Here is an 11,482-nt window from a genome sequence, read left to right on the forward strand (position 1 = left end):
TTTCTGGCCCTGGCATTCCCTTACACTGGGTCACAGAACCTTCACAGGGCCGAGGTCCTCTCCTCCTATTGATGATTGAATTTGCAATCCTCTACTATACACATGCTGCCTGAACAATCAGACCCCTCCATGTGCAGTCCTTGGTTGGTGGTTGAGACCCTGGGAGCTCTGAGGGTACTAGTTAGTTCATATTGTTGTTCGTCCTAAGGGGCTGCAAACCTGAATTTTTTTAACTGTGGGTGATATGCTTTTGCAGATTTTCATAAACAATTTATAAAACTGACAAAGTGCTCTGTAGACAGCATTCAAAGATGAATTGTCAGCATCCATGAGAGTCCCCAGACTGTGAAACTTGAGACTGGGTCATTTCTTCAACCCCTTGGTATTGCCAGTGATGGAAACACACAAAAGCTTCTGAAGTACAAGAAGATCTCCCTGCACCGGTTGGCTGCGTGGCAGGAAGAGAAGGCGAGTCTAGGACATAACAGCAGGGGCAGAGAGGTAGATGCCATGGTAACAGGAATCTCAGTCACGTGACCACAGGAAGAGACATATTCCACAATAAAAATGAGCTTGGGAGCACATCTTGAACTCCAGGGACTCCAACTAGAGAGTAGAGGACACCCCTTGAGCAGTCTGAGAAGTCATACTGCAGCAGGCCGAAAAAGAAATGATGAACTAACTAACATATTTCTGTGAAGTTATGCCACTCTGCTGGCAATTAGGTGCTAAATAGAAATAGAGAATGAATATAAGCAGCCATGGTGAAATGTTGGCATTTGGTACACTAGGAAATAAAATAGGTTGGTTTTCTATAATTGTCTGTGTTTTTAAGTAGTTTACGTTTTTTGTTTTTGTTTTGTTTTAAGGGGTGGTGGTTGTAGCACAGAGCTGTGGTTTCTATTAACTTCATTAGTTGAGCACTCCAGGGTGCCATGGCATTTTCAGTGAGGAGATTGTGTGTTTATGGAAACTGTTGGTAGGTTTTCCTGTCTTCCTTAAGGGGCACTGCCTCCGAGTTGCACAGTGATCCCCCTAGGGTGCATTTACATGAAAATCCCTCAAATTAAAGTTCAGGTTTTAGTTTGTTTTTCTTTTGTGGCATTTAAAGGATACAGCATATATGTATTTTTGTGGGGGAAATAAAAAACTACCAAGTGTCTTTTTGTAAAAGATACAATAGAGTAATGGGTAATTCCGCTCAGATATTAACATGTGGCAAATGTGTCACTGGGGAAAGAATTGGGAAGTGGGGATGTAATGGTGGAATTCCAGAAGAGGGAGAGGGGTGCGAGGAGCAGCCTATAATGATAACAAGGAAAACTGACTTAGGAAGAAATAGGGCAACTGGGAAATAATTAGCCATTCAAAAATAATTTCAGAGGCCTATGAAGAACCCTGAATGGATAAACACATGGTGCCTTAAAAAGCCATAAAAGTTAATGATGTGAAAATGGTCATAAACAAATTATGGACTAATTTCAGAAAAACAGAGCAGCCAGGTCAACAATCGACTATAATTCTTGAGTTTATCCTACATTTAATTTTAAAGTGGAGTGATATGCTTTTTCTTCTTTCTGTATGCACTATAAACTCAATTAAACTTAATGGGAGTTATGAGCAGGGCAGTATTTCTAAATCATAGCCTCTTTGAGGCTAATTATTTTGAACTAATTTGTTAAACAGCAGCTTTTCCAAGGTTTGGTAATAAGCAAGATAACACTTGTTCACATTATATTAAGAGTTCAAGAAAACATTCATGGAGACATTTCTTCAACTGGCTTAAAATAAGAAAATATGTGAATTAACCCGTAGGCCTAATAAATATTTTCATTAGGGACAACACGAGTGACAGTCTCTTAAACCTATAAAATGCCTGGTCTGAGATAACTTTAGTAGTTGACATTTTTAAATTCAAAAGGTTGGGGAAAGAAGTGGTTTCAACTACTTCTCAACTACTTCTATCATTAAAGAGTCTAAGCTTCTCTCTCCCTCTCTTTCCTCTCTCTTGTGTGTGTATGTGTGAGGGGGGAGATAGAGATATAGATAGATGATAGATAGATAGATAGATAGATAGATAGATAGATAGATAGATAGATAGATGGATAGATGCATGGATTAATATATGTGTATCCTTGTGTGTTGGGGGAATAGGTTTGTGTGCAGGTATGCATGCCTGAGATTGATTTCTGGTATTTTCCACCCTTTTCCACTTTGTAAGTTGAGACATGCTTTCACTCTGAACTTAGAGCTCACTGGCTCAACTAGTCTAGCTAGTTAGTCTGCTTTGTCTCTGCCCACTTCACATATGCTAGAATTACAGGCAGGTGACTGTGCCACTTGGCATTTGTCGGGGAGGTATGAGGATCTGAACACTGGTCCTCATGCCTATGACATCTCACCCACTATGACATCTCATCGGTGTTGAGATTTTGATTTTTCCAATCCTATTTATATACCATTTGGGTTCCTGAGACCTCTGGAAAAGCTAGGCTAGGGCTCCAGCCAAATATACTCTAATATTGCCCATAAAAAACTATATGTTCATAGGAAGTGTTAGTGTTCTTAGCATCATTCTACAGAAAATCATTCCAAAGCACATGTTGCATATATAGACAACTCTAAAGGGCTTTGCATTTGGTGCATTTTGATAATACAATGGCAAACATTTCACATAATACCATATCAATGCATATTACAGAATCTTTTCGTGTAAGAAGAGGGTACACACTGACTGCATGTATGTTTTATTGCACATACAGACTAGTGATCTTTTATTACACCCAAGCATAAAGATATGAGAGCTATAAAAGTCTTGGTAGACAAAGTCTACCAAGTTTACTCAGAGTTTCCATTCCTCTGAGACTGGATTGTGGAGCAAGCTTCTTTCAGAACACAAGTCTTAGACATGTTTTAGAATAAGATCCAAACTGAAGATATATACCATTTTTATTTGTCCAAGGTGGAAGGGAAATTCTATCTTATTTAATTTACCATCATCCAACAGAGAGTACAATTGTTAGACATGTTTCAACATAAGAAACTTTGTAAGGGTTTTAGCTCTTTATGACTTTTGCTCAAGTGCATATGTGTGTATTTTTGAGTGCTTACGTAATGAGTGTGCATATGCATGTGTGTGTGAGGATGGGGTAGAAATACTGTGTTTGTTCACACATGCAGGCAAGTATGGAGGCCAAAGTCTGATGGCAACATGTCTTCTTATATTACTTCCTCACCTTAGATTTTTTTTAGACAAAGTCTCTCATAGAACCCGGGACTCGCTGCTTTGACTATACTCAATGGGCAAGCTCACCACAGGGATCCACCTGTCTCTGACTGTCTTTAATCAGCTAACAAATGTGTAATAATACACTTGGCTTATTAACGTGGGTATTGAGAATCAAAGCTTACGTATGCATGCTATTGCAGTGTTTTGTCTGATCTCTCTGGCTCTATCTCTAAATACCTTTAAAGTATCACCTAAAGCATCAAGCCACAGAAAACCGGCATCCAGTCCTTCCATGACCCAGCTAACCCGTGCTGAACCCGGAATTTACCCTTGATGCTCTAATGAGCTAATCCTCACTCCAAGCACCGAGTGTCCTAGCTGGAGGAGCTGGGTAGCAGAGCTTCAAGTTGATGGTAGTGTTCAGTGTTCTCGGTGTTCTGCAAAGCACACAGTATGTGAAGGCCTGCAAGTGACAAATTAAAATTTTAATTTGTTACCAGCTGGGTCAATGACTTTTACAAAATGGAGGAAAAGTGTAGGAGAGAAAAAAAAAGTGAAAATACTTCCCCCAAGATAAGATGGTTAAATGAAGAGATTTTAGAATCTCTCTTTATCATCTCTATGTCTATCACTATTTATCTCTGTTTCTGTCTTTCTCTCTCTCTCTCATGCACACACACATTATCATCATCATCCACATTCTCCTCCTCCTCATGGTTGTCATCATAGTCATCATCAACCATATGTGTGTATAAACTTTAGTTTTTTTTGTTGTTGTTGTTGTTTTTGTTTTTAACAGTAGAGTGACTATCTGGCGCGGAAATTTCTGGTTGTGTTATGTGATGAAGACTCCTATGGTGTTTTGCTGAGGCAAGACCTGTGAGAGGACAAGCTATGTTGGGGGAGTGTATAAGTAGGACCCAAAGGACAGTGAGGGGTTGGGAGTTTTTGCATAGCTAGCTGTTTGTCTTTGCTGATCTTCACTTCATTGAGAGAGGCATGGCAGAGAACTACTAGCATTCTGGCTGGTCCTGGTCATTCCTGCGGATTCGTGATGATTTGCCAGAGGGCTGGCAATGTCTTCTGCATTGCACTGACACTGTTGATTCTTGTTTGGTGATTCTTCTAAACTAGACTGTTGGTATCCTGACACGGGAGGTTGGATTCACCCTAAAGAACTATTTCTAAACAGGCCCACACCCCTTTGTCCTATTTACCATCTTTTGCCCCTTACCTTCACATGATGGGCTAGATGGGGGTCAAAGCAATTGAGAATGAACCCTGATTAAAGTAGGTTTTGAAAAATTGAAGCCTACAAGTGTCCAAGCAAAAGATACTTTTAGAAAATATTTTTAAATGAAGCCAAACATTCTGTGGGCACCCTATATTTGATTCTGTGATTACTGGGTTCTCTAAGTTATTTAATTCGAATAAATGTAGTTCAAAGACTCAAAGTGGGTCATAACTAGGTAGCACAGATACTGTGCCACACTTTTCTTCCAGTGCTTGGCTTTTTCTTGGAATACAGAGGCAAGGGTTTCATACCCTATCCTGCAGGTCAGACATGTGCAGGTCACAGACCATCGGTGACTTAGTTGGATGTGATCTTATGGTTTTGTTCGAGAAACTACTACAAAATTCTGGCAAGAAAGTTGAAAAAGTATTTATAGGCAACATTGGTAAATTCACATCCTACAGTTTATTCATCTGTCTAGCAGTGTGCTAATCCATTCAATGCTGTTTTTTATACATTTAGTAAATGATAGATATCAATATATTTTCTTTCCTTTACCTCTGTGGATGTACCATAGAGCATAGCCAATAATTGTTTGTAGCCTTTCATTTTGTTTTGACACAAAGTTTAGGTGCAATGAGATGTTAAAGATGCGTTGGCTGAGTTGACAAATGCATTTATCTCTGTATCTTATTCTGCATCATTACTCCAGAGAGCTCCTGATGCTTCATTTCTGTCAATCTCCACACCTGTGCTCCCCTCCACAAAAGCCACTGTTCTGACACATTTTCACCTCAGTCCAGTTCTACACTACCACGTGCATGGTATCATACTACAGTGAGTGCTTTGTGTTAAGCTCCTTTCACTTGACATAGTGTTTGCAAATTTCATCTCTTTTATTGAACACTTCAGTCTTCTTCTCTTATGGACTAATATTCCATTGCACAAATGAGCTATGTTTTATTCACTCTTTTATTGATAATTCCTGTGCTGTTTTCAGTTTAATGAATGGTCGGTTCACACTAACCCTACCAGCTCCTAGAAATGAGAGATGAGAACCCTGGTTAATTGGTTCTTCTCACTAGCATTTGCTGAACTTAGTATTTTAAAAATAATTAGGCATTTAGATCTTATATTTTGTTATTTCATATGTTTTATATTTTCATAACTAATAATGCTGGATATCACTTTGTGTGTGTGTGTATGTATGTGTGTGTGTGTTCCTAATTTATACATCATTGGTAATGTGCCTTTTAAAACATTTTGTTCATTTTTAAAGTTAATATCCTCCTCATTACTGGACTCTAGGATTTACTTCTCAATTAAAATTTATTTTGTTGACTGTTCATTGTGTATAGTGATGGGTTTAACAAAGACACTTTGATACCAGCATATCATCTACTTTGACCATATTCAGCCATGACTGTCTCTTTTTTCCTTGATTCTATTAGTTCCATAAATCACTCAACTATAGTCTTTTACTTTCCTATCCTATATGCATATATAATTATGTATTTACATAAAAGTTGGAACCCACAGGTTATAGAAAAATATATTATTAGTCTTTTTGAATCTGAATTAATTTGTAAAAAGTATTATGAGCTCCAGTTTTATCCATTTTTCTGCAAATGGCATAATTTCATTTTATTCTATAACTTAATTAAAACTCCATTGTGTGTGTGTGTGTATATATATATATATATATATATATATATATATATAAAATTTTCTTCATCATATATCCATTGATAGACTCTTATACTGATTCTATAATGTGGCTGCTATGAACAGGCAAATTAAATATAGATATGTGAAATATTTTTGCTATATTGTGTCAGTGTGCTGCAAGTATAAACTCAGGATACTATCACTGGGTCATGTGGTCATTCCACATATAGATTTTGAGGACCCTCCATTGTTGGTGTTCTGAATTAGTAAATAAATCAAAGAAAGAGAGACACTGTATTATGGAATCAAGCTTTTTAGCAGGGTGGAACAGTCTCTCAGAAACTTAACCTTCAACAGCCACCCGAAGCCCATTTATTGATTGTTACACAAGAGTTGTTTTTTGGGAAAAACAAGTTTCTCATACATAGCCCCTGATCTAATCCTTATGGGGGAAAACATCCTACCCCTGTAACGCTAGTCCTTATGGTACACTCTTGGCAGTACCCAACAATGAGAAACATTCCAGGTATGCCAGGATACTCTTATGACCAAAGCCACACAAAGGTTGTAAAGTTCCTTCAGAAAAACAATTGTATAGAACACAGAAAACTGTTTTCTACAGTGATTTCTTCAAGGTCTAAGAACTTCTGATAGGGTTCTATTCTGTTTACTTGAAATACAGTGAAAACCAACGATTTCATTCTCCTGGTTACCTGAGTACAATGACTATCAGATTTCTACTACAATCCCTTCTGACTTCCAGAGTCTTGAACTAATTTACATTCCGACAGTAGTGTCAAAGAGATTGCATTTCTTTTCCACATTTCCTAGCATTTACTGTTTTTTGTTTTTGATTTTTGTTTTTTTAATGATGACCATTCTGTTTGGGGTGGTTAAAAACCAGTGTGGTTTTAATTTGCACCTCCTGATGGCTAAAGATATTGAGCATTTTTCATGTTTATTAGCTGTTTGTAATTATTTTGAGAACTATGTGTTCCTTTCATTAGCCTATTTGTTTGGTGGCTTGTTTGTTATTTTGTTATTTAATCTTTATTCTGAAAGCTGGTCCCTTGTCAGGAATGTGTGATTGAAGCTAATTAATTTAGGCGGTCATGGCACACTTTAAGTCTAGCCATTTGTAAGTTGGGGGGCTTTTGCCAGGCAAACAAAGCAAAACAAAAGCCATGTCATTAACGTATTCTCTCACTTTGTTTTTCTGGATACTGAATTCCTTTGTGCTTATGACCATGCACGTACGGCTTTGTGAATTTCTGTCTAAGCATGATATGTGGTTCTACAGGGAAATCTTTGTCTTAAGCAGCTAGAGTTTGTTTTCATGGAATAACTTATTTCAAAAATAAAAAAACTTGCCCTATAACAATCAGTCTCTTTATTTGTTACTTTGATTGTAGTAATGACTTCTAGATGTGCACACACATCCAATTAAATCCATTGGTTTTATATACTATGTACAGTTTTAATAAACTAAACACAATAAAGATGCTAAAAACTAAAATGAGGCAAAATGGTTGATAAATATTATATTTAAAATCAACCTAATTTTAGAGTTTACCAGTCTAATATATAATGCTACAAGTAAAATACATTATCTTATTAAATATTTTCTGATAATTCTTCAAGTGAAATTGTCGTCATATCTTCCCCAGGAGCATAAATTAGGCCTTAGTGAGGTAGGTCCCTTGCTTAAAATAAGCTGATGAAATAAAGGTCAGATTCAGCATTAGTGATTCTCTTCTCTTGGTACCAGAATGCAATCACATCTTGGTTTGCATGGGAACTGGGTCTAGATCCATGGTTCTCAGCCTTCTAATGTTGTGACCTTTTAACAGTTTCTTATATTGAGTTGGACTCCAACCATAAAATTATATTTGTTGATACTTCGTAACTGTAATTTTGCTAGTGTTATGAATCATAATGTAGATATCTGTGTTTACCAGTGGTCATAGGTGATCCTTGTGAAAGGGTCATTTGACCCCAAAGGGGTCACAACCTACAGGTTGAGAACTGCTGCTCCAGAATGTCAACATCTTGCTGAATTCCTGATGAATGCTTATTGTATAGATCTTTCTAAGTAGCTGAATCATTCCTTCTGAAGAGAGGCCTGTTCTGATTCATAGAATAAACAAAAGGTACAATACTTAGGAAGAAAAAAAAACCTTAGGAGGTCCACAAGGTTATAAAGCAGTAATATCTCTGAGGAGAGGAGAATCCCCAGTTGCTTCATACAATGTTCAAGTCATGCAGGGGCCTCCAGGCACGTGGGCTTCTCAGTCACCTTGTTCTTGCTGAGGTGGGCTTTTGAGTGATTCAGCTGCTTTTGTGGTCTACACACCAGTAAAGTCACTGGTGCAGCAAGCTAAACCCAAACGAAATCATTTCTTGGATAGACATCGGTGCCCATTGAGCCGAATAAACATTTGCTCATGTCTCCCAAGAAAATGTCATATAACAATAGAAATTCCAAAGCTCAGTTCTGTTAATGAGCTATCAACCCTTTCTTCAGGTCTTGCTATAAGTACCTACTTTTTGTCTTGTTCTAGGAATATAAGGTAATGAATGGCAAGTTACAAAAAAAATGCAGTCAAATACAAACTGTTGGTCAATTTTTCTCTACAATTTTAATATGACAAGAACTTCTGCATGTTAAAAGTGAGCAATCTGCCTAGTTTCTTAGGTTTAATTTTAAGAAAAAGCTTTGTAGATGATATGCATAAGGCATTTACTAAAATTACTCTCATAGCATGAACCCGCTTATTGCTGCTCATCCTTTAGAATAATGAGTTCTTTGTGTTCGTTGGATTTATTTTAACACATGAAACCATTTTCAAAAGTCAATGTCAATATGAAAAATTACTCTCTCCATGTGTTCAGTAATGGAAGGGAAGCTCACATGTGTGCCCTCAGCAAACATCCAAGGCTTCTTCCATTAAGCCTTCCCTGTGTATCTGAGCAGGTGAGAGGATTAGATGACTTAATTCCTCTTCTCATTCCGTTTCCATCCCAGCTTTAAATATTTACCACCACTTAGGAATCTTCCATTTTAGTAATCTTTGATGAATCAGCTATGCATTTTGAATTATCACAAATATGCACCGTAGAACAATATCTGATCTTCTGTGTTTCCCCTCCTTCTTAGCCCAGTCTGAAAGTAGGTTAGTTAAACTAGATCAAACATAACTCTAAATAATTGAAACCAGGCTCCCTCTGGGAAGAGCTGAAGCCCTATTGTGAAAGCCCGGAATAGGGTCTGGCTGGAAATTCTTCAGTTTAATTTTTAATTTTTCTTTATGCATCTTCTTTTTATTTACCACAGTGATTTTTTTCCTACAAGTTCCTAGCTCAGAGTATTCAGAAATCACATAAAATTGGTTTTAGAATATCTTCCTGCCTAGGGGAGGAAGGACAACCTTTGGTTCTCCTTTTCCTTCCTACCTCCTTTAAATATTCAGAACACTGACTGTTTTCGATCAGGATTCTGAGCTGGAGTCACTAGATTGAATCAAAAGGATCTCTGATCTTAGGTGAAAGAATTAACTTTCTCATGAGACATCTTTAATTAGAAGCTATCATTTCTTGCTAGTGTGAGCACAACCCACGTTCCCCCAGACAATGAATGCTAAAAGCATTCCTCACAATGGGCTGCTCCGAGTCATCTCCTTTATTTTCGAATCATACTAAGGTTTTGAATGTATTCTGAAATGCGTTTATCGTTAGTTTTAAGTTATTGGATTCTTTAGATAATTATATTCACTCTCTTTGCGGGAAAACTACATATATTTAATTTGTATTTGAATTGTTTTTACTAATCAGGTTCTAATAAACTGTTTCCACTGTCAGCTCATATATAAAATCATGTATGGATTTTAACCTGGCTGGCATGGTGTTCTGCATGTGTGTAAACTGAGAGAGGGCTGCTTTCTGGAAGACAAGGTGCCAAGGGCAAGCAGAGAGAGCAGCCTTTCTCTCAGTTCTGTGCAAACACATTAACTGTTACTTCTGCTGACCTGAGAGTAGTTTCTCAGCTCTTAACATGCCCAGGGCTTCGGATATCACCTGGTCTCAATTCAGGTTCTTTCTGGGAATATTCCCCTGAGAGAGATTTCTGTCCCCATTATTATTCTTGAACATGTCTTCCTCCCTCATTCAAGGTTGCATCATTGATGAAGACTTCTGTAGTATTGGAAGAGACCAGTGGGAGCAGCCGAATGTGCTTATCATGGGAACTTGAAAAGAACCTCTCAAAGGGTACACCATATCCTGAGTACCATCAGACACAGATGTTTGCTGTAATACATAACAACTTTGACTACAACTAAGGAGTGCATAAGCTGGAAGGGGATATGAGAAACCTTAAAAGCATGCAGCTTTCTCTGTCTGTTAGAAGACAGGAAAGTCAGAGGTCTTCAGACATCACACTACACATTGTTTCTGGCTTAAAATTGGAGATTGGCAAGAAATATCCATAGTCTTTAGCTAAAAGAGTTTCCCGGTGTATAGCCAGCAAGGAAACAGGAACCTACTTCTACAACTCGAAGGAACTAGGTTTTGTACACAACCTGAATAGATTGGAAGCAAGTATCTCCCCAGTGTAGCCATACCATGGGATTCCATCTTTGGCTGATAGCTTCATTTCAGCCTGTGATGTCTGAGAAGGCACAGTCACACTGTGTCAGACTTCTGACATACAAAGTGAAGTACCACATAGGTGCATGTGAAGCCAGCACATTTTTGGAAAATTATTATACAATAAATCAACTTTTATACCAAAAACCAATATAAAATGAACAGATCTCTCTCTCTCTCTCTCTCTCTCTCTCTCTCTCTCTCTCTCTCTCTCTCTCTCTCTCTCTGTCTCTGTCTCTCTCTGTGTGTGTGTGTGTGTGTGTGTGTGTGTAATTGGTAACACAGCAGTAAAAGTCATTAAAACCTTTGGCCAGACCACACAGTGTGTTACAGGCTTCTTTAAATCTTGGGTTTATTTATTTTTTTATCAAATCTCTCATTACATAATTCTCATTGGATTTCTATTAAACAGGTATCCCACAAGTAGAAAGTACTCACTCTGAATCCAGCAATATTTCACTAGAAAGTGATATTTCCAGATTTAAGGCCCCAGAAATGTTCGAAATTTATTTTCCCTCTCTTTTAATATGCTTCCTTTTGCTACAGCTACAGCTTTTCAAGATAAATTGAGACACTTAAAGTAAACATCAAGTGTATAAATCACATCGGACTCAGCTTTAAATCTTAAAACTGCATTCTTGTCTTCAGAACACAGTAGACTCTCGAATAAAGCAAATTGTGGAGGGACTCGCCTAATGATCTGAGGA

Source organism: Mastomys coucha, unplaced genomic scaffold (genome assembly GCF_008632895.1).
Source record: "Mastomys coucha isolate ucsf_1 unplaced genomic scaffold, UCSF_Mcou_1 pScaffold14, whole genome shotgun sequence".
Taxonomy (NCBI): domain Eukaryota; kingdom Metazoa; phylum Chordata; class Mammalia; order Rodentia; family Muridae; genus Mastomys; species Mastomys coucha.